General features: G+C 37.2%; 1 non-coding gene and 1 pseudogene across 1 annotated transcript; both read right to left on the reverse strand.

The window, feature by feature from the left end:
* Positions 1-2,171: 2,171 nt before the first annotated feature.
* LOC142453838 (U1 spliceosomal RNA) lies at positions 2,172-2,334 on the reverse strand. The gene has a single exon (XR_012785422.1). It is a non-coding gene; the product is annotated as a U1 spliceosomal RNA (small nuclear RNA).
* Positions 2,335-3,558: 1,224 nt separating this feature from the next.
* LOC142452562 (lysosome-associated membrane glycoprotein 1-like) overlaps positions 3,559-25,164 on the reverse strand; it is a 147,081-nt pseudogene continuing 125,475 nt past the window's right edge.

Consider the following 25,164-nt stretch of genomic DNA (forward strand, 5'->3'; position numbering starts at 1 on the left):
CAACTTCAATATTCCTTCCACTAATGATGATATTGTCTATTGGTTCAGCATGGAAAACAAAACAAAAATTTCATCACAAAACTATGATTTGTTGCAGATTGATTCATTACATAGAGAGGCAGACTATGAAAGTTTGAGATAGACCATGATTTGGATATATGCACTGTAGAAAAGCTCACAGGATAGATTCTGAATGGGGTACAACTCATGACCATGTACCTCAATACCCATTAAGTCCTGCACAGGGAAGTCTGTGAGATTGAGACAATTTTGTGGACTGGCCAAAGGAATCTAGGCAATTCACTTTCAAACATAGTCTGCCAGACAGGGGCCAAAAAATTTCAGGGAGGCTAAATCTATGTGAAGACACAAAATGGTTTTAGGGATCCTATTGTGAACTATAGTTTTCCACAAACCGACTGCTCGGAATTTGAGCTCTAATATAATATATTCTGCGAATCAGGATGTTATGTAATATGGATCTTGTCCAAATACCACATTATATGTAGTCATACCCAGATTTAAAGACATTTTGCTCCTCTAGCTATCTTTAAGTCAAATTTTCATTTAAATAGAAACTGCTAGGTGTGGTCTATAGCATAAACATATAGCAAGAGTAATAATACTGTTCTAATGTGTGTCACTAAGACTGATATTTATTAATAAGAACCATTGTAAATGCCTCAACATTTTAATACACTATGTTTATTGGCATTGGTACAATGGATGTATATATGTGCTCAGGTATTGCCATAGCAGATTATGTGATTCACGACTGTATTTGGTATCAGTCTCAAATTACAAATAATCTATGCCTGTTTTCAACATGTGTAACACATGTTTACTTTAATCATTTTATTGGGGCGCATACAACTCTTATCACAGTACATACATGCATCAATTGTGTAAAGCACACTTATACATTTGTTGCCCTCGTCATTTTCCAAAATTCGCCTTCCGCTCGGGTTCCTGGACTCCGCTCCTCAATTTCCTTTTCCTCCTCCCTCTCCCTCCCGGCCCCTCCCTCCCACATGAGTCCTTAATAATTTATAAATTATTATTTTATCTTATCTTACACTGCCTAGCGTCTCCCTTCACCCACCTTTCTGTTACCCATTACCCAGAGAGGAGGTTATATGTAGATCCTGGTGATCGGTTCCCCTTTTCTACCCCACATTCCCTTCTGGTATCGCCACTCTCACTGCTGGTCCTGAGGGCTTCGTCTGTCCTGGATTCCCTGTGTTTCCAGATCCCATCTGTACTGCTGTGCATCCTCTGATCTAACCAGGTCCGTAAGGTAGAATTGGGATCATGATAATTGTGGGGAGGAAGCGTTCAAGAACTAGAGGAAGGTTGTATGTTTTCTCGTTGCTACCCTGCACCCTGAGTGCCTCATCTCCTCCCCACTAACCCTCTGCAAGGGATGTCCAGTTGTCTATAGATGGGCATTGGGTGCCCATCACACACTCCCCTTATTCACGATGATGTGATTCCACCCCACCCCCACCCCCACCTTTGTTCTTGAAACCTGTTCCCTCGGCCCCACATGATCACACATGTTGGTGTGCTGCTTCCATGTGGGCTTTGTTGCTTCTGGGCTAGATGGCCACTTGTTTACTTTCAAGCCTTTAAGACCCCAGATGCTATATCTTATGATAGCTGGGCACCATCAGCTTTCCTCACCACATTTGCTTATGCACATGTCTGTCTTCAGCGATCATGTCGGGAAGGTGAGTATCATGAAATGACTATTTAGCTGAGCAAGGTGCTCTTGTATTAAGGGAATGCACACAAGGAGGCCCAATGTCTACCTGCTACCCTACTACTAAACCTATAAATATATGCACATAGGTCTATTTCCCCCATAATCATAAATATATTTACATATGTACATGTCTGTATCTAGGCTTCTATGTATACCCTTTGCCTCCTACTCCTTTCCTCTATTTCCTTACATTTTCCTTCTGTCCCACTACCATGTTTGGCCTTCATACTGGTTTCAGTAATGCCTCTCAGTTACCATGGTATAATACATGTTGTGAAGTTTTTTGAAGGATTTTGGAAGGAGGTGTTATTAGTCTTTGAACATCAGGACTCAGCTCTGTTTAAGACTTAGAGAGGAAAATATGGTGGCAGAGTTTGGTAGAAATCACATTATTGTTTTGTTTTCTCAGGGCAGAGTGCAAACACAGTCCCCCACTACAAAAATTATGCAGTCTAGTTTCCCACATTTGGGGAAATCGCAGGGGTCAGCACACCCGGAGTGCAATGGATGAGCCTCCCCCTGGGAAAACCACCTTCATGTTCATGGTATCTCCCCTGCCAGGCAAGTGTGAAAATCACTTTCATATAATCATTTTTTGAATTATTTAATGATTTTAGGAAATTGTTTCAATAGTAAAGTGTATATGAACATTTGAAAATTATATACCTTTCACATTTCAGAAGTAAATAGGTAAAAGGCTCATTCTAGAGAAACCCAACTTGGGAGACGTTACTATAAATTCTATGTCCCATATTACATGTTCCTCTCAGATTCTTAAAAGGAAGGCTCATGCTAGGCATGAGAAACATGTATGGCCACCATAATAATATAAATGCTAACTGAAAAATAAACATAAAATGAAAGACGTTTATTAAAATTATTCTCTTTCTTACTAAAAACAATTGATCTAAAAGCAAAACGCAGATTAAGAAAGTGGTACCTTCAGTTTTTGTTTTACAGAAAGAATTTTTATTATCATTGTTATAAGCAATGCATTACATATGAAACAAGCCTTAAAGTACACAACAGCAACCAACCTGAGCGCAGGTAAATCAGTTAGAGTGAAATCTTTATTGGACACGAGTACGGAAATACACCACCTTGAACTTTAAACCGAAGATGAAAATCACCTTACAAAAAAATAGTAAATAAAAACAACAACTTCTACTTTTTTAATTTATAAAATGTCCAGCTCTTAAGTGTCAGGGCATCAAAAATATCCAAGGATGTGCCCAATTAGTGTTGTATTACTTGAAATCTGCATAGTTCATTCCCCAAAAAGGCCAAGCTTAATCTGGTTATGAAAGCTGAATTGAAGCTTTTCTTATTTTCATCCTTTTGAATACATGAAAACTCTTTCTACTATTTTGAATATCTGACACATGTCAGCCTAACAGTTCAACAACTGTGATCATTTCTAAGTGTCAGACCCAAGAATTTTCCCTTTGTAAGGCTTCAATCTGAATGCAAATGTAAAGACTGAAAAACCAAATACCATCATTTTAGGGAGCCAATGATAGTGGAGCCAGTGAGAGCTTAGGAAAACATTCTTACCCTAACCTTAGAGTTCTCCTTTTGGAAATATTAATATTTAACCAGCTAGCAAAATACTTAACCAAGTTAGCAAAATGAACACAATATTTGCAATAGTATTTTTTTTGTTCATATTAAAAATCTAAAGATGAACTTCCCATTTGGAAAACAGTTTGCAGGAAAGTATGCCTCCCTCTCAATCCCAATTTGAACTTGGGGAAAATTAATAGAGACCTCTTAGAACTGCCTAACACAAAAGCCTAGACCCACACATTGAAAATATTGGCTGAAAATACCTTTGTAACTTGAATGCTTTCCTGGGCATTACACTGATAAGAATTTCTTTTTTTTAAAATTATTTTATTTTTTTAAAACATTTTATTAGGCGCTCATATAACTCTTATCAAAATCCATGCATATACATACATCAATTGTATAAAGCACATCTATACATTCTTTGCCCTAATCATTTTCTTTTCTTTTTTTTCCTTTTCTTTTTTTACATTTTATTAGGGGATCATACAACTTTTATCACAATCCACACATATACATACATAAATTGTATAAAGCACATCCATACATTCTTTGCCCTAATCATTCTCAAAGCATTTGCTCTCCACTTAAGCCCTCTGAATCAGGTCCTCTTTTTTTCTTCCCTCCCTCCCTCCCCACTCTGCCCTCCCTCATGAGCCCTTCATAATCCACAGATTGTTATTTTGTCATATCTTGCCCTATCCTGAGTCTCCCTTCCCCCCCCTTCTCTGCCGTCCATCTCCCAGGGAGGAGGTCACATGTTCATCAGTTCCCCCTTTCCAACCCACTCACCCTCCACTCTCCCAGCCTCGCCCCTCACACCCCTGCTCCTGAGGGTATCGTCCACCCTCAATTCCCTGTGCCTCCAGCTCCCATATGCACCAGTGTACAATCTCTGCCCTATCCAGTCCTGCAAGGTAGGATCTGGGGGAAAGCTGTGTTCTTCATCGTACTACATCGCACCCTGACTGACCCGTCTCCTCTCCTACACCCCTCTGTGAGGGTATCTCTAGTGGTCGACACTTGGGCCTCAGGTCTCCACTCTGCACTTCCCCCTTCATTCAATATGGTATATATATACACGCACACACACACACACACACACACACACACACATATATATATATTCTTTTTTTTTTTTTGCATGATGCCTTATACCTGACCTGAAGTCATCTCAGTGAGTCTGTGGCAGCTTTAGAAGTGGGCTCTTTGGCATCAGGACGGGTTGTATTTCACTGGATTCAATGTACAAACAACTGGAACTTGCATTCATCCCCAAACCGAAGACAAGCAGACTGACATCTATACCTCAGAGCTCCAGAATCACTAAGTAAGAGGTGCATCCCCAGTGGGCGCTGGTCTTAAATTTGAGTTGATGTTGATTATTCTTGTCACAGTTTGGCTATCCTTTTTCTCCTAGGTGATGTTCAGCTGGCATCTCTTCCTTTCTGGAGCGTTGTGTGACAGGCACGCCGGGATGGTGGCATCATGGAGTGTGATGGTTACGGTATTCCTGTGTGTTTGGTTGTGGCTCACGCATTTGTATTATGCATCACGTATGTCTGCTTGGATGTCAGTAGCAAGTTCCACAGTCTGGACTCCCTTGATGCTGACAAGTTAGAAGTGAAGCTTAGCCTCTGGACCCTGGATCCCTCCTGAAACTGAGCGGCAGTGTATGTCCTCATTAGACTGGGCTCAGGAGCATTTGCTTTACAACAGGAGCTATGGTCGAGTACTTTTGCACTTGATAGTGGGTCAGAGAACACAATCGGAGATCAACACCGGATTGCCATGAATTATTGGTTGACTTGAAGGCAGCTAAGAACAACAAAAATCTTTACAGAATCTTTCTTCTTTGTACCTACTGTGTGAGTTTGAGTCACTAATTCTTAGGTTAACAGTCAATTATAAACCATTGTTATCAAATTCTATTGCTGCACAAGCTAAGAATAGAATGAATTTTTGAAACAGATTGGAAAAGACATAACCCAAAGACTGTGGAATTTTAAAATGTAATAAATTCATAAACCCATAATTTAAAAATAAGCAATGATAGCACAGTGGTTTCTATATTGCAGTCAAGGTTATCAGAAGATAATCAAATTCTGTACTTTACAAAAGGCATAAAATATATTCTCAGAAAAAGCAAGCTGTGACAATTAGATATCAAATTTGCTATGTAATAATTCCTTAATATGGGGCCTGTGAACCGAATTTTGAAATACTTATATTTACCCACTTGGATAATCATAGTACTAATCTCCATTTGAGTTTTACTTAATTACCTTGTTTTTATACCAATAACAGGAGCTTTCTACTTTGTTTGCAAATGGATGGCCCAACCATTAGAATTTGTGCAAATGGTATATGCCCTTTTTTTTTTTCTTCAGAGAAACGTGGGGGGGGGGAGACTAAAATTGGCATTGCTATACTTCTGCCAGGGAGAAGGGATTGTTGGCAAACACAGTACAGATTACTAATGTAAAAATATAGTAAGGTGTATAATCAACTGTGAAAAACACTTTGGTATTATAAGGGCGCGATGAAAATGTAAGGCCTGTCACTACTGTGTGTGATATTCTTATGCACCAATTACTTGGCATCTTATTTGCTGGCAATAAGCATTAATGGGCATCATTAGAAATGTAAACCTGTTTGCATATTTATATGTCATCTTTGCGCTTGTATACATAGTGCACCTGTCCATAGGAGTACAAGAGTATGTGTTATTATATACATTTACTGCCATCCAGCAATTGCTATTAAACTACTGGATTTTATGACCTATCTCCCATTTGGAAGAAACAGGTCCCTGACATTCCACTGTAGCCAATGTAAAATATGATGCCATGAATTGTTCTGGTAGATTTTGGGGGTCATCTCCTAGAAACTCGGCCCTTTAATCAGCTGTAACGGGAGTGAAGCTGTCAGCCCTTGCTGGGACTCAGTCAGCTTTAGTACCACTTAGAGTATCCCTGACAAATGTACAGAACAATTTTAACAGTCCACCTGTGAGGAAGGAAATCCAAACATCTCTGACACTGGAAGACTCCTTCTAGTAATGCCACGATGACTCTCTCGATTGGAAAACCCACTGTTAATCAAATAAAAGTTAGTGTTATATGAATACATATGCTGGCAAATACAGTAATTCAGAGCTTATCAAATTTTAGAAAATGTACAAATAAATTAGAAAATAGAAGAGAAGGAAGAACAATTTGGGGAATAGAGCTAGTTAAGTAAAATTTAAAAATCAAGAGCACTTTCCTGATCTTTCTAATCTTATCTTCTCTTTCATTTTGGAAGATGGAAGAAATCCTAGAATATGTTATCCTTAGACTTCATAGTGTAGAAAATGTGCTATTTGATTGAAGATAATCAATGTAACTTGACAGTACCATAATTTGAAGAATTCTATTTGAGTTACCACTTCAGCATTCACTGTACATATGAAATAAAGAAACACACACACAAAAAGAAAGAAACACAAAGAAGCCTGAAAGACATTTCTAAGTCATCTCTGTAATATGAATAAAAACATACATCTGACTCTGTAGCATTATTAGAAATGAGGTGATAATACATGAACATCATAAATTGCAAAACATTTAACAAAATTCAACTAATATAATGTTATGGCAAATAGTTTGCTATTATACTCAAAGGCTAACCATAAATCTATCATACAGCAATAATTCATTTTCCTAAGGACCTCCATTGATGTTAAATACCAGTTTATGTTGAATTACTTAAATAGAATTTCGACTCATGCTTAATTTCATAGCCAAGCTCAATTAAGCATGTCTTTATTATCACTATTACACTTGGCATATGACAGATTGGTTATTTCTTACGATGAAAGGAAAAGTTATTTTAATTGTTAAAAGCAGATCCCCCACCCATGTCGATTACATAGAATTCTTGTCACATGGAAATCTAAATATTTTATGTTCAAATAAATCATTTCTGTAAAGGCAATATTCCACCTCAACATAAAGAAAACACAAATCTTCACCCCTGGAAAAAAGGACATCATGATAAGTGGAGAAAAGAGGGAAATTATAAATAATTTCATTTTATTAGGTCACAATCAATATTCATGGAAGCCACTTATATGCAACTTCAAGTAGAAACTAAAAAAATTAAAACAAATTCACTAGAGTCAAAGTAAAACATTGTACACAAAGACCAAATAAGTTGAAGAAAGAGATTATTGCATAATGTAAAAATCAAGAAAAGTGTAAATCAGGGTTGTATCCTTTCATTTTACTGAATCTGAAGGCTCAGACACTGATACAAGAAGCTAGACTGCATGGAGAATCATTCAGCATCAGGATTCGAGGAATACTCATAGACAACCTGCAATACGCAGTTCTGAAATTGAAGAAGACTGGAAACACTTTTTGGTGAAGACCAACGACTATAGGCTTTGATTATACTGCATCATAAAGTGAGAACAAGTCTACACACCTGGACCCATGAACAGCATCATGATCCACAAAAGATGGGGTTGTCAAGGATTTCATTTTATGGATGCCTGTGGAAGCAGCAGCACACACACACACAAAATATCAAAAGACATATTGCTTTAGGTAAATGTGCTGCAAAAGACCCCCCCCTTTTTTTTTCTTTCAAAAGAGCTTTTTAAAGTGCTAAAAAGCAAAGATGTCACTTTGAAGATCAAGTTGTGCCTGACCCAAGCCATGGTCTTTTCAATAGCCTTATACACATACAGAAACTTGGCAACAAATATGTGAAACTAAAATAGAATTGATGCATTTGACTTATAGTATTGGGGAATGCTATTGACTATACCACGAGTTACATTAGGAATAGCCAAAAGTGGATTTAGAAGAAAGATGACTGGAACGCTCCTTTGAAGCAAGGATAAATGTTCTTCACCGTTGTTAACCTTGGACAGGCAATGAGAGGGACCATTCTTTGGAGCACGACACCTCCCCTCAAGGAGAGGATGGATACAGTGACTGAAACAGTTGAGTTCGTACAAATGATGGTGAAAAAGAAACAGACAGTGTTTTGTTCTGTTATATTTAAGGTGTCTATAAATAGGAACTAATGCGACCATGCCTACCAGGTAGATGATCGATAATGAGAGATACATAGATGATGGGTAGACAGATAGATAGCCAAAAAACAAACAAAATACAACTTATAACAAAATAAAAACAATGAAAATAATGTACTCATTTTCATAGTTTCAAGGGGCTTTCTACTTAGACATTTGAAAACGCATATGTGCAACACCCATGTCTGTGTCTAAGAAAACAAATACTGTTTTTTTATTCTTGGTTTTACTGTATTCTAGCTTACATGTTGGTGTGTTGGTTGTCTGATGAACAGCTTAATGATTCAGAACATTTTCTCTGTACTTCCTTTTATTTATTTGTTTTTTTTTTTAACAATTTATTGGGGCTGATACAATTCTTTTCACAGTTCATACATATACATACATCAATTGTATAAAGCACATCTGTACAGTCTTTGCCCTAATCATTTTTTTCTCCTCTTTTCTTCTTTTACATTTTATTAGGGACTCCAACAACTCTTACCACAATCCATACATATACATACATCAATTGTATAAAGCACACCCATACATTCCCTGTCCCAATCATTCTCAAGGCATTTGCTCTTCACTTAAGCCCCTTGCATCAGGTCCTCTTTTTTTTCCCCCCCTCCCTCCCTTTTCCCCCCTCTCATATGCCCTTGGTAGTTTATACCTCGTTATTTTGTCATATCTTGCCCTATTCGGGGTCTCCCTTCCCCCCTTCTCTGCTGTCCCTCTCCCAGGGAAGAGGTCACATGTGGCTCCTTGTAATCAGTTCCCCCTTTAAGATCACGGTCTCTCATATTTGGTTGTCTTTTTAGCCCCAAATCATTATCTGCTGTTGCTGAGTTTTCTCCAAGTCTGGGGTCTGTGAATGTTCACTCTCTCCCTGACATTTCAGGCTGTCCTCAACCAATACCTGAAATATATTTTGAAGGAATCAGTGCCCAGGAGAACACGGTGCTACCCAAATTAGCTCCCCATCTAGGTAGGATCTTGCTCTTTTAAATCCAAACTGTATTGTCAGCTGCTCAGTACCTTCAAAATGATCATTTTTGTTCGGCATCTGGCTTGTCTAACTATTCTTAATGGGTACCAAATCTATACCAATATTTTTGCTGTAATCCAAAGCAGTACGCAATGGAAAAATAACTCATTCCAACATTGAGTTTGCTACTATCGGGTGTTGTAGAATTGGTTCAAACTCATAGTGATCCTGCATACAACAGAAGAAAGTACTAGCAGATCTTGCACCCTCCTCTATGTTACCAGTGCATGGCAGTGTTCACGTTCACTCGCTGCTATGGAGTCAGTGCTGATGCATATTGATCCCCTGTTGGTTTCATGTGTGCTCCTAAATTAGATATGTCAGGGTGCAGTACTCAATCCTATCACTTAGTATGTTACTGCAGAGCTTAAACTTTCCAAAACTCCATGTTTCTCTAAGTGGAGACAAAAGGAGTAATAACTCATAGAATAATAATGTCTAATTTTAATAATATGCATATAATTGACATTAAACAACAAGTTTATTTTTAATAAGGATATAATGGATAATCTGCCGCTGCCATTCTTCTGTTTGGCCCCCAGGTCAATATTAAAATAAAGATTAACATATGGTTCTGGAATTTGGAGTTAGGAAGATCCATGAGAGAAAGAATGAGAGAAAAAAATATATACCGTATGTACTCCAATATAAGCCGACCCAAGTATAAGCCAAGGGTAATACCTAATTATTACCTGGGAAAACAGAAAAACTGATTGACTCGAGCATAAGCCTAGAGTGGGAAATGCAGGATGTGAATTAACAGAGACCAGAGGGGAGAGATGGAATGCAGCCAAAGCCACATCCTTACCAGTTCAGCTGCCTGAGTAAGGGAATTACTACGGGTTCTTCTGCGATTTGGCGCCATCCACGTCATAGGACGACTCTGATTGGTTAGATGTGAGTAAACAAACATTCAAAGCCCTGCAGAGTCAGCAGGGCTTTGAATGAACAGCGAAGGAACAGGAATCACCTGTGAGATGTTACACCTCACTGGGGTACCACTGACCCGCGTATAAGCCGAACCCCAGTTTTTCAGCACAAACTCGGCTTATACACGAGTATTTATGCTATCTTCCTGAAATGGTCATTCCTAGAACCACATATCTTTTTTTTGTTTTATTTTTTGGAATCGAATGCTATTTCACTTTTCAAACCACATATTCAATAAAGAAACATAATGTTTTTAGATGGTACACGTTTCAAGAACTATGTGCTGTTGGGTGCCATTGGCTTTTCCAACTCTCAGTGACCCTCAGTGACAGACTGTCAATTCTTGGCTGTCATCATTACAGAATCAGAGTGGCCTGTTTGTTTGTTTGTTTTGTCCTAAATAACTTCTGTCTGTCTTTGAACTGTCAGTCTTTTGATTATTTGTTGATCACCCCTTCGCTTCCGTTTCTCAAACTATAGAACTATACTATTGATATCATATAGTTATTGCATCATGACTTTTTGAGAGGTTATTTACGAACTACACTAGGGAATCACTTCAGGAGGGAAGAACCTAGCTCACTGTTCTTCTGTAGAACTCTGTACCAACCCTAGTTTTATTGCATATGCTTATTTGACCAGGATAAAAAAATTTTCAGTGAAATAAAATTCAAAACAACCTTGAAAAAATAGCCCAAACTGACTCAATCATTGCAACATTTTTTTTCTCAAACGGTCAGGTCCTTTTGGTTAACAGAAAAAAATTACAGAATATTGAAAAAGAATGTTTAAAAAATGTACTACATGATTGCGGAAGAAAAATGGGTGCATAAGCAAATGTAGTGAAGAAAGCTGATGGTGCCCGGCTATAAAAAAAAATATCGCATCTGGGGTTTTAAAGGCTTGCAGGTAAGCAAGTGGCCACATGGGCACTTGCAGGGCAACAAAGCCCACATGGAAGAAGCACACTACCTGTGTGATTGTGAAGTGTCTAAGGGATCAGTTATCAGGCATTAAAGAACAAAAAATCATATCATTGTAAATGAGGGTGAGTGCAGAGTGGAGACTCAAAGCCCATCTGTAGGCAACTGGACACCTCCTTATGGAAGGGTCACGGGGAGGAGACAAGCCAGTCAGGGTGCAGGGTAGCAACGATGAAACATACAACTTTCCTCTAGTTCTTAAATACTTCCTCTCCCCACTATCATGGTCCCAATTCTACCTTACAAATCTGGCTAGACCAGAGGATGTACATTAGAATAGATAGGAACTGGAAACACAGGGAATCTAGGACAGATGATGCCTTCAGGACCAGTGGTGAGAGTGGTGATACCTGGAGGGTGGAGGGAAAGTCAGGTAGAAAGGGGGAACCAATTACAAAGATCTACATATAACCTGCTCCCTGGGGGATGGACAACAGAAATGTGGGTGAAGGGAGATATGACACCGTGTAAGATATGACAAAACAATAAGGGAGAGGGAAACATGAGAAGCTGATATTAAGGGCTCAAGTTGAAAGGAAATGTTTTGAGAATGATGATGGTAATACATGTACTAATGTGCTTTACACAATGGATGTATGTATGGATTGTGATAAGAATTGTATGAGGCCCCAACAAAATGATTTTTCTTAATGTACTAAAGACTTTGCAGAACCCAAGATTTTAAATTGGTACATAAAATTAGTTTAAATAAAAATAAGTTTAACATGTGAAATGAGGATCTCTTTATTTTATACCACAAGGAATAATAGTTTTCTGAACACATTACAATTCTTTCACTAGAAATTCCTTGACAAATAATCCCTGAAAAATAAAATGTTTTTATTTTACAAACATTAACCACAAGATTGTTGGAATATTATAAAGAGTAAATTGGAAACTCGAGATATGGTATTACATCTACATTAGTATATTGGATAAAACCCAAAACATGAATTAACATTCTGTGCAATAACACATAAAATATTTATTTATTATTTTTGAACATAAAGGGAATGGAATGTTGCAGTTACTCTTTAAATACAACATACAAAATGGCATGTTTTGGATAGGACTAGAGATATTCTCTTTCTAGAATAAAAACAATTGTTAGTATAGAATCTGAATTCTTTTTTCTTTGTGTTGATTTCTATGCTACTTATTCTCTTATTGTGGAAGACTCACTAGATATTATAATTCTAGGAAGAATAGATAATGCGTAGAAGATGGAAGAAAATCTAATGGTGGTAGAAGTATCCTAAGGCTATAGCCAATTGCAATCTTATACTACTGTATCATTGAGTCTGTAAAAAAAGACATACAAAGTCAAATGCTTCATGAAAGTAATTATGACATTTAAAATGTTCATTTCTTGATTTAAATGTTCAATTTAATAGATGCAATAAGTTTAAGAGTTAGAAACATATTTAAGGAATCTATTACTAAGTCATCAGAATTAGGTTTCAGCTTTTAAATTTTTCCCTGTAATTTCCTGATTACCTTGTACAAAGAAAAATTTACCTATCCAGGAGTTTTAAAATATATACACAGAGTTTAAATACAATTACATAGAAATGAATTATTATTTTGATGCAAGACAGCACTTTAATCTATTAGAGTTTGGTTACCATAATATCCCAATCAAGCCTCTTGTTTACATAATGACATACTGTGTTTTTTCCATGATGATGTGTGAGACCTGTGAAGTACTTATATTCTCATCCTTGGTAACAGGGGTTCAAATAAGATTCTTTTGCATTAAGCATGAGAATGGCAACCTCAATGCAAAGCACATAATCACCAGAGAAAAGCCAGAACCTGTCTGTCAATCTGCATAACACAGCCCTGCATAGTTGAACCAAAATAATGCCAAATTCTATCATTATTATGCTTAAACTGAGATCTTTCAAATAATTTGCTTAATAAAATCTGTTTGCCATTATTTAGTAAGAAATTAAGGTAATTTAAATGCAGAATTCTCTACCTGATAAATGACTTCAATCCTAGCTATAAATAAAACAAGTATTCACAATCTTAGGAAATGAAAGGTTCTGTAAGGACTGACAAATGTTTTAATAAGACATGAATTTTTATGCCATTGGTGATATAACTGGAAATCAAAAAAGTATATTAAATATGAACAACACGAAGAAATATCAGTTTATCATTTAAAAGTTTTCTTTATTTCAGCATATTTAAACGAACATATGAAATTTGAGATTGAAAACATCTCATTCATTATTCAAACCTTATTTAAAACAACTCTGTGAAAACCAAGAAAGAGGAATGAATGCTCACCTCTTCCTCATATCGTGAGAGAGCAATGAATCCTGGAACAGTTTATCATTTTGATTGCTTTCTAGAAACAACGGAACCCAAAGAGAGGGGCCGAGGAGACAAGCACACCACACTTAAGCAGTTGACAGGGACCATTTAATATTCTGTTTGCTCTTCCTCTTCTGAAAATGTATTCCTTTCCCGGAAAACTGCATAGCAGAATGTTTTCAATTTCAGAATATCAGGCCAGTATTGGTAGGAGAAATGAAGACCATTGGATAGTTTCTTATGTCAGGACAACAGGAAACCTAAAAATAATCGCTTTTCACCAATCAACCATGAAAAAGCACAGTCATCATCTAAGCAATAGTAGTCAACAAGCAATTTTTTTACCTAAGAAAGAAGCAACACCACCTGTAAAATTATAGTCTGTTTAAAGCATCTTAAAAAAATCATTTTATTGGGAGCTCATACAATTCTTATCACTATCCATCCATCCATTCATCCATTGTGTCAAGCGCATATGTACATTTGTAGCCATCATCATTCTCAAAACATTTGCCTTCTACTTGAGCCTTTAATGTCAGCAGCTCATGTTCTCCCTCCCTCCCTACTCCCCCTGCCTCATAAACCTTTCATCATTCATAAATTGTTATTATTTTGTCATATGTTACACTGTCCGACGTCTCCCCCTGCCCTCTTCTCTGCTGCCCATCCCCCAGGGAGGAGGCTATACGTAGATTCTTGTATTCAGTTCCCCCTTTCTATCCCACCTTCTCGCCACCCTCCAGGCATCGCCACTCTCACCACTGGTCCTGGAGGAGTCATCCGTCCTGGATTCCCTGTGTTTCCAGTTGCTATCTGTACCAGTGTACATCCTCTGGTCTAGCCAGATTTGTAAGGTAGAATTGGGATCATGGTGGGGATCTTAAACATTAGAAAAAAAACAACACAAGACAACTCCAGTAAAAGAGAAGAACAAAGAGAAGAGTCGAAGCCAAAGAGAGTTCTGATGCATGCATTTCAGAAGGAAAGAGGGAGCCAGTCAGAGCTCAGGACCATAACTGTCGCCATTGCTGCGAATAGAATCGTGCTGTCATATTAAAGAGCAGCTCGCAAGCGTGGCGGAGAGGAGACTGGGTTAATTGACTGGATTGGAAGGCTGAAAAGCAAAAATCTGCCTGTTTTAGGACCATATGATTCTACCACAGGAATCCATGTTCCTGTCCATGTATGCTTATAAGACGACTTTCACAACTGTTCATCAAAAACAATTTAATTATGTGTGTTGTTTTCTCACAGGAAAAATGATAGTGTAGCAGTTTCTCAAGGTTTCCAGTAACATACCCAGAGCAAAATATATCCGTTACCGTGGAATCTGTACTGACTCATGCCTACTCTACAGGACAAAGTGAACTGTGACCATTGCGTACTCGTTTGTAATCTGTATGGAAGCAAACTGCCACGTCTTTCGCCCATGGAAGAGTGGATGGCTTCAATCGTAGACATTTGGTAGGCAGGCAAGTGCTTACCCACTATACTACCAGGGCCCCTCCATTCTAGTAAAGATTCAAATAAATATTGATTTGTTAAAAAAACATAGATTTTATGTAATCCAGGAAAACTTCTTATTTAAGTTGGTCGTTCTTGTTAGACTTTTCATCTTTCAAAAATTATTTATCACTTTTTAATCTATATTAATAATAAATGTATTGTTAATCTAAATATATTATTATAAAGATAAAAATATTCCAAAGCTATTTTACATATGTAGATTTTTAATTTCCAGATCAGAACACAGATAATGAATACTTCTGGCATTGGTAACCAGTCCAAATTGTACCCATTCCCCTTGGGCTATAAGAATTGCAACTTTGGCATAACTTCCATAAACGAATGAACTACTTCATCTTAGGTCTGTAAAAGCGATGTTCCTAGAATAAATAGTGGTTTATAGAATGGAACAATAAAGTATTATCTAATACCAAAAAGAATAATGTGGCAATATATTCACAATGTGGATGAGGCTCAAAAATATTTTGATAAATTCAAGAATATGACACATGATTCCATATAAATGTCTAGAATAGATCAAATCTATAAGGGCAAAAATATACTAATAGTTTCCCTGGACTGGGTTGGAGAGGAATGAGGAAAGATGGCTAAAGAGAAGATAGCTTTTGGGGGTGACCAAAAGGTACTAAAATTGGCTGTGGGTTTAGTTACATAACTTTTGGGTATTCATAAAACCACTGAATTGTGTGCTTTAAATGGGTACATTGTGTGGTATTTGAATTATATTTCAATAAAGCTATATAAAGAAAAACGCTTTTATGTGTGTGAGTTGGTGAAGCGGGGAGCGGGAGGAGGGGGGATACTGAATCAATGAGTAATTCCATCAATAAAAGAAGCTCTATTATTTTTACTGCTTTGATTGTTGGTTCTTTCACTTGATACCCGTTTAGATATTGCCTTAGATTGTTTGAAGTCAGAAATTCATTTTCAAAGTGGAATTTTCCTTTCATAATTGGGAGCAGCTTTTCTATGCCACAATTTTATTATTGTGCTCATTATAAAATTAGAAGGACAAAATCATAACAGAGGATTACATTAATGATATCTCACAATTAAAAGTTATATAGAAAAGATTCAATATCTATTTTTTAAAACACCAAAGAGTTCTTCTAATTATTAGTTTATTTCGTATTGCCTTCAAAGGGAGATTAAAAATAATGTTTTGCTTTTTTTAAGATGCATGTTATCTTATCTGGCATAATTGTTATAAACTTTGTATATAGAGAAGTAAACATCTATAAATGTATTTGGAAACAAAAAATGATTTTACTTTGAGGCAGATAAAATTATTCTTAACAGACATGAAGGGTTATTTCTCACAATTATGTTAAATAATTTTTCCAATGGATTTAAACATGTTATGGAGTATAGTATTTTCCTACTTATTTAAAATATATTTTAACATTAAATATCTAGATTTTCATCAAAGTAATATATATGTTTTCTTGATGTGTGCTTTAATTTATCAAAATTCTTTATTTTTCAGATAGTCTATCTAGTTTTTAGGCACTAAAATGTTTTTTTTAACCAATATCCAGGTTTATCTTTAAGTAGTAATAAGTAATCTCTAAAACAATATTTTAAACATAAGACTCATCCAAACGCGTTCACTTTTTAATCTATATAAATAATAAATATATTGTTAAACTAAATATATTATTATAAAGCTAAAATATTCCAAAGCTATTTTACATATGTAGATTTTTAATTTCCAGATCAGAACTCAGATAATGAATACTTCTGTCATTGGTACCAGTCCAAATTGTGCCCATTCCCCTTGGGCTATAGGAATCGCCACTTTGGCATAATTTCCATAAACGAATGAACCGCTTCATCTATCTGTTCACAAGCATGAGCAGGAGGTTCCGAAGTAAAGAGGAGACCCCTTCTGGGGAGGAAAGGGATGCTAGGCTAACAGCGCAGCAGGCTGAGAAGTCTGCCCCTCAATGAACAGAATCAGACAGCTTTAATTCTTGTCTTTTTTTTTTACCTTGTGTCCCTGTCCACAAAAGGGAATATGGCGCCCCTGTTTAGCAGAGGATTCGATTAGTCCTATGTGGTCAAAGGGAACAATAGCAACATGTTAGTTGATCAGAAAGATGTTTTCACACTGTTTCTCCTAGAGCTTCCCATGAGACAACTTCCTTTCGCTCTCTCTTTCTGCCTCTCTCTCGCTCTCTCTTTTTAATTACTGAGCATGATATTCATGGTCATTTCTTCTTTCCACCCAGTTGGCTACAAAGCGGCCAGCTCCTGGGCTGCTTGTTGGTCAGGCCTTGGGGAGGAAGTGACAGAAGGTTGGCTTTATTTGGCTTTATTTACCTTAGCAGCTTCCCCGTGTAATCTGGTTAATCATGTGGCTAATGGGAGGACACCATGGATCTGCACACACTGTGCACCACAATGAGCACTCATTCATATTTCATACAATGGAGTGTTTAAGTCATGCCACGCTTTGCGGAGTAGATTGGCTTTCTTTGTGTGGTGTCCCCTGAGAGGCCTGTCCCCTCCTCCCCATTCAGACAGGCATATGTTCCCACTCCTGCCTGCTGCAGCTGGACAAGGAACTGGCAGGGCTTCTTCTTCTTCTTTTTTTTTTTTCAAAGCCAATGAATTGATTAGGGCAGTGTGAAATGTGGGTTGAGCCCCTTGAGTCTGCCCCACGGATTCATCTATTAGCGTTTTGCTGCTTTAATATTTCCTAGCGAGACCCATTCTGGGGAGGCAGGGCTCATGCTCCTCAAGTTTCCCACTGTGCAGACAACAATCTGTTGAGCACAAAAGAAATGTAAATAAATAAAAGCTGGTGCGATGTTGACCTAGTTCTTCTAGTATTTTATTCATGCGGAGTGCTCCTTAAACAGGGCTCTGGAGAATAGAACAATAGAGGTACTTGAGGGTAAGGGATATTTTTTCTCCATATAGAATTTTAAATTATTCCAATTGAAGAGAGACTCCTATCCAAACACGACCCTTTGGCCCTTGATTTTGATTTTTGAGAGAAAAAAAAGAGAGTGGCCCCATTTGTCCCAATGGGGTAGATAATGGATACATAGATTCTGTCATTCTCCACTGGATAAACTGTTAATTTTAGAGTAATAGAAATTCATGATAGAATAATAGAAATTCATGACTTTAAATTCTGAAGTACAGGTTTTAGTTCTTTAAACAAGAATTTCTAAGTAAGTTCAAATTAAGGAAGAACTGAAACAATATATCTGTCATCTCCTGCCTTCTATATATCTCAACAGACTCAGTAAGGGGCTGAGTCAGATAAATATTCATCACATTGATTGAGAAATTGTAGGTGTAGGTCCACTCAGACAGAGCTGAGAAGAAAGGTCTGTAATCACAGAAAAGTCTGTGATCTTGAAATTTTAGTGACTGGAAACCATGGAGGAGAGTTGTACTCTGACATCCATAAGGTGGCCATGACTCATACTTCAACAGCACCCGTTTGTGTGGTGGAGTTTTTATTTTGTTTTGTTTTTAGGAGAAGCTACGTCAGAAAGCAGTCATCAATATTTATTTAGAAAGAAGACTACTATAATCTCTTAGGCTAATGAAGATAGACGTTTAAAACATAACGCAATTTTTTACATCGCTCCTCACAAATATTGTTAGGCAATCGAAGTCTAAGCGTGTCTTTATGATACGCTGTATTTCAAGTCTGTCTGGCTACGCATAGTGAAAGTTTTATAAGAAGGGTCATGGTGAAGAGTATTTCTGTGTGGAACAACAGCAAAAATCCCCATTTATTAAGTTGACATCTGTAGCCTGAGTGGTTTGGATTCAACCGAATTAATATATTCTGGTGAACTGAAGATGTATAACATAATAGTGACAATACACAGATAAATAAGCCTCATTCTGATATGACCATTGTCCTTTATAACCCAAAGCACTTCCTTTTAAAACAATATGGTCTGAGATCACCCTGATATAACGGCATCCCAAGACATCATGGAACATATTCTGATTTGGCAATAACATACCTCACCATGCAAGCAAAGAAAGGTAAGCAAAGAAAGCTTTGCGGGTGCCTGGGGGGTACACAGTTAGCTCTCACCCTATTAGTTCCTTTTTTTTCTTGCCAATGTTGGGGAATAAGTTGTTTAACTATTCAAAAAGAGTGCATTTATGTTGGACACGAAGAGGATAACCATTACGAACTTGCAAATGCTGCAAAAGGATTGAGCAGTTGCTTTGGCCAGATGCTATAAACCACATGTGAAAATTGCTTGTGCTTTCCCCTATTTAAATAAAGGCCCATTTTCTCTCATAGTCAGCAAATGATGTAATGCAAGTTCGATACAAAACACAACTGCTCGTATTGTTATTTAATGTGGATCGCCAAAAACATGCATGCCAAGCGGTGAAGAGGAAGAATTGACTTTTACTTGGTTTCCTTATATTGTATTTGAATATGCATGCTTTGAAGCAGACGCCTGTCAAAGAAAGGAAAAAATGGAAAATGTTAAAACAGAAAGAAGCCTGATTCTAAAAGTAATTTATCAAATGAAGTGGGCATGGGGTAGCAGTTCACCAAGAAGATGTTTTTACACATCCACGAAAAAGATGGAGAAAAGGAATCACCTGTGTCGGAAAACAAGCTTTGTGTCTCTCCACTCTTTAACTTTGTTTCTGTCAAACGCAAGGAGCCAAAATTACACAAAATCGTAATTAAAGTTTATCCTTGCAAACTTCCACTTCCAGATGAGATATGTCGTCTCCTCACCCTCCACTTCATTAGAACCTTCACAATGCGCTAACCATTCCTCATCCTCCACTCCTCCATGGAGTCGGGTTATTAGTGTAAGTGAAGGATAGCTGTCATTGTGATGGAGGTGTGAATGGATCCCGAAGATGACAACTGGTGACACGTGCCAATTTATTAAACTGCTACTTTGCCTCTTAATTACAACTGATTAACTGGCCTGTTCGAGGTGGAAAATGGAAGGATTAACTGCTTTTGTCCTAGCCATCTCCCACATGAAGTGATTGCTTTGATTTTTAAAATCTGATTATCATTCTGGTTTCCTAAGGTACCTAGGCAATCATGAAGACCATAATTACAAAGAGACAGATTTTTCAGTGTGAAAACACATTTTATATTTGTATTTATTTGTTTCGTGGTATGTTTGCACATATTTTAGTAGTTCTGTTGGTATATAATTCACATGCCATAGATTTAAATATTTCAATAATATTAAATAATATTAAAATAATATTATAAATATATAAAATATATAATATTATAATATATAATATTGCAATATAATAAAATAATGTTATAAATATATAAAAATATATAAAATATATAAAATAATATTAAAAAGAGTGGTGCACATATATATATATATATATATATTTAAGTATTTTCTTCTTTCTGGTAGTCATTATTATTAGCTCCTCATTTCTCCCCCATCCTCCTCTAGATGCCTCTGGGAAACTATTAACCCAGTTTTTGTCTCTATGTGTTTATCGGTACTGGATTTTATATACCGAAAAACATACAAAACAAAAACAAGAAAACATCAAACCGATAATTACATTCTAAAGCAGAGGAAAAACCCAAAGGAAACAAAAGCAGAAAACATTAGAGCCTGCAAGAAAGTGAAACTGAGTCAAAAGGGAGACCAGATAGTAAGGTGTTCTATTTTAACCTCACTACATCTGCCATCATGAACTTTACAGCAATTTCTGTCTGATAGCTGGGCTGTTCCCATCCCTAGATTACGGTTCTGTGTGCTGATCCTCCAACTGGATTTTCGACTTCCACTGTCACCCGCAGTTTCCTTCAAATCGGATGTTCCAAATGCAAGCGCTAATACCATTATCTCATCCGGATTTGAATTTTATTGTTTACAATCCTTGGATCACAGAGGCTGGTGTGCTTCTTCCGTGTGGACTTAATTGATACTTCACTTAGATGGCTGCTTGTTTGAAGACAAGCCTTTAAGACCCCAGAGGCTGTTCATTCTGATAGCTGGGAATCATTTGATTTCTTCCCCATACTTGGCAAAGCAGCTGTGTCATCAGTGGCACTGGCAGAGTATGGCCATTTCTCATGACTTTTAGTTAGACTCATGCTATACCTCGTAGTTCTTCCTAATATTTCTAAATTGTTTTTACTTATATTTTATATTTGCGTTCATTAAGGTTCGCTCTTGTTATAAACGTTATTGTTTTTATACTGAGTACCATGTCTCCACAATTACTTTCATACAGAAGTGCATAGATTGATAGATATTAGATATTTTCTTTTTTCCCAAAAAAACCCAAAACACTTTATTGGGAGTTCATACAGATATCCTTCCATAGTTCAATCACATCAGGCAGTATTGTACAAGTGCTGCACACAATCGATTTCAAATATTTTTTCCTTCCTGAACTTGACATCAGCTCCCATTTATAGTCCTACTCCTGGACTACCGTATGCCCCCCCACCTGAACTCTCTCTCTCTCTCTCTCTCTCTCTCTCTCTCTCTCTCTCTCTCTCTCTCTCTCTCTCTCTCTCTCTCTCTCTCTCACACACACACACACACACACACACACACACACACACACACCCTATTCTATTTGCTATCCCTATAGGTTCCTCAACCCTGGGTTCCATACACTGAAAACCATATGACACAAATTCAAGAGGGTGACTCCAACGCCAATATGAACAAACAAAGACAGACAGAAATGTTGAGAAAACAGCTCACGCCTAACATGCAGCAGAGGGAGGAATCAATTGACAAGGTTTGAATTGTTCAAATCAAGTTCATTCCTTTGATCTCCTGTAGTCCTTTCTCCGGTGCATTCTGTTTACCAACCACTTGCCTCCAATCCCTGTATTGTGGAGGGTTATTTCCTATATAGTTCCCACAAATGTATCTTGGGTTCCCACTATCGGCCACAGCCGTCTAGAAATCGGATTCTCACAATTAGGCTCTGATACTATTTCCTCTTTTGACTTTGGATTATATAATTTACAGTTCTTCACTGGGTAATGATGGTGTGCTTCTTCCATGTAGACTTAGTTGAAATCTCAATTAGATGGCTGTTTATTTAGAAAAAAGCCTTTAGACTCTAGACATTATTTCCTCCGATAGCCAGCCACTAATTTCTTCACCACATTTTGCTACAGCGCCCATATCTTCGGTGTTCCCTCCCTGAGGGCTCGTTTCAAGCAGAGCCATGATGTAAGAACTATTGGCTCTTATGTTGGAACTAGGATTCAGCCCCAAAACCCATTCCTGAAGCTAATATTTTTGTGGGAATACCCCCAATATTTTATTTGCAAAATTATTACATGGATTTGGATTTGTTTTCACATGTATTTTGCTTAGTCTTAATTCACCGAGGTCAAGTAATGTCGTGGAGAAGGCACTCATATTATCCGCATTTAGTTATATTCTATAGAGGAACTAATGTATTAATTCATTCTCTCAGAATTATTTTCTTCAGTTTATGAATGTCATCCATCTAATCAAAATATTTTTAACTTTTCCTAATAAATGAAATGATTTTTTAAATGTCGCTAGACTGTAGCTATGTTCATTTAGCAAAGCGAAATTAGAGATTGTAATTTCCTACTGCAATAGTAAATTTGGCCTAACAGCGCTGCAATCTGGTTTGGTAGTGAATAATCAGTTTGTTGTTGTTGTGATCGTTCAGGATTAAAGGTCTTGAATTTAAATTACAGGGAACTTGAACACTCTTAAGCTTTAAACTTTCCATATCAAAACCACAGCAGTCTAATCAACACACCCCTAGATAAGGCAAGTGATTTGTCATCGACTAAGAATTTAAAGTTCGGCAGTTCAAATGCAACAACAGTGTCATGGAACAAAAGCCTAGCGACCTGCTTCTAATAACGATTTTTAAAAACAAACAAACAACAACAAAACACCACCTCCCTGTCACTGAATCAATTCTAACTCATCGCAACCCTATAGGATGAAGTGGAACCGTCCCCTTTGGGTTTCTGAGACTGTAAATCTTTAGAGCAGAAAAAAGCCTCATCTTTCTCCCGGTGGTGGTTTTGAACAGCTGAACATGTGGTTTACAGACAAAGACTTTCTATAAAGATTACAACGAAGAAAACACAATAGCAGGTCTACTCTGTTGTACAGGAAGTTACTACGACTCAGTCAACTTGATGGCAATAGGTTTGGTTTTTGTTTTCCATTATGTAAGTAAGACATGAAATACTGTACAATGCAGGGGGTGGGGGGCTAAAGGGGAGCTGGTATCAAGGAACACAAGAAAGTAAAAGATGTTTTGAAACTGATTGTAGTAGCAATTGCACAACACTGCTTGAAGTAATTGAACTATGGAATGATAAGATATGTGTAAGAATTCCCAATGAGATAATTTTGTAAACACAAACAACAACAAAAGAGTGTTGTTGCTAGGGTCTCACTTCATGCATCAGTTTATTCCAAACAGAGCAGGTTTCCACAATCAGTGCATGGCTGCAGAAAAGTTCTCTCAGTCTTGCTCTTATTCTCGCTTAGTCTTGTAGTGCCTTATAAAAAAGGTCTAATCAAAACAGTGGTTTTTGAGGGGAACTTTTAGGCTAAATTCAAGCAGGCAGGTCAGTCAAAATATTTAGGGAACTGTTTAGGAAACTCCAAATAGTGATCTTAATAGATTTTCTTGAAGAACATAAGACAATCATTGGGGTATATTGTGAAAAAAAATTAAGACATTGAAATGTGTATTGGTGAGAAGAATGCCAGGGGATCAGTACAAAGATTTTTTTTTCCATTTCATCAAGACAATGCATCTACTCATTCATCAATGATACCAAGAATTATCCAATGAAATTTTATTGAAAAACCTTAACCCACCCAACCTACAGCCCTGATTTTGACCCTCAATGGCTTATTTCTGTTCCCTAAACTAAAAAAAAAAATACTTAAAAGGAACAAATTTTGATTCCCTCATGGATGCCAGAATTGTTTGGACATGATATAAATCGGAGATTACAGAACTTTTCAGAAGTATATAACACTACATGGAGGATATGTACAGAAAAAATAGCCACACATCTTAATATTTATATTTAGTAAAAAGCTCTTTAAATTGAAGGTAATATATATATATTTTACACTTGTTAGTATTTCTTTTATTATTTTTTAAATCATTTTATTGGGGGCCCATATAACTCATCACAATCCATACATACATCAATTGTATAAAGCACATTTGTACATTCATTACCCTCATCATTCTCAAAACATTTGCTATCCATGTAAGCCCGTGGCATCAGCTCCTCATTTTTCCCCCTATCTCCCTGCTCCCCCCTCTCTCATGAACCCTTGATAATTTATAAATTATTATTTTGTCATGTCTTACACTGTCTGAGGTCTCCCTTCACCCACTATTCTGTTTTCCATCCCCCAGGGAGGAAGTTATATGTAGATCCTTATAATCGATTCTCCCTCTCTATCCCACCCTTCCTCCACTCTCCTGGTATCGCCACTCTCATCACTGGTCCTGAAGGGATCATCTGTCCTGGATTCCCTGTGTTTCCAGTTCCTATCTGTACCAGTGTACATCTTCTGGTCTAGCCAGATTTATAAGGTAAAATTGGGATCATGATAGTGGGAAGGGAGGGAGAATGAGGAGGAAGCATTTATGGACTAGAGGAAAGTTGTATGTTTCATCATTGCTACACTGCACTCTGACTGGTTCATCTCCTCCCTGACACCCTTCTGTAAGGGTATGTCCAGTTGCCTACAGGTGGGCTTTGGGTCCCCACTCCCCACTCTCCCTCATTCACAGTGATATATATTTTGTTCTTTGATGCCTGATACCTGATCCCTTCAACACCATGTGATCACACAGACTGGTTTGCTTCTTCCATGTGGGTTTTGTTGTTTCTGAGATAGATGGCTTGTTTACCACTTGCTTACCTTCAAGCCTTTAAGACCCCAGACACTGTATCTTTTGATAG

The sequence above is a fragment of the Tenrec ecaudatus genome, chromosome 7 (assembly GCF_050624435.1).
Source record: "Tenrec ecaudatus isolate mTenEca1 chromosome 7, mTenEca1.hap1, whole genome shotgun sequence".
NCBI classification, from domain to species: Eukaryota; Metazoa; Chordata; class Mammalia; order Afrosoricida; family Tenrecidae; genus Tenrec; species Tenrec ecaudatus.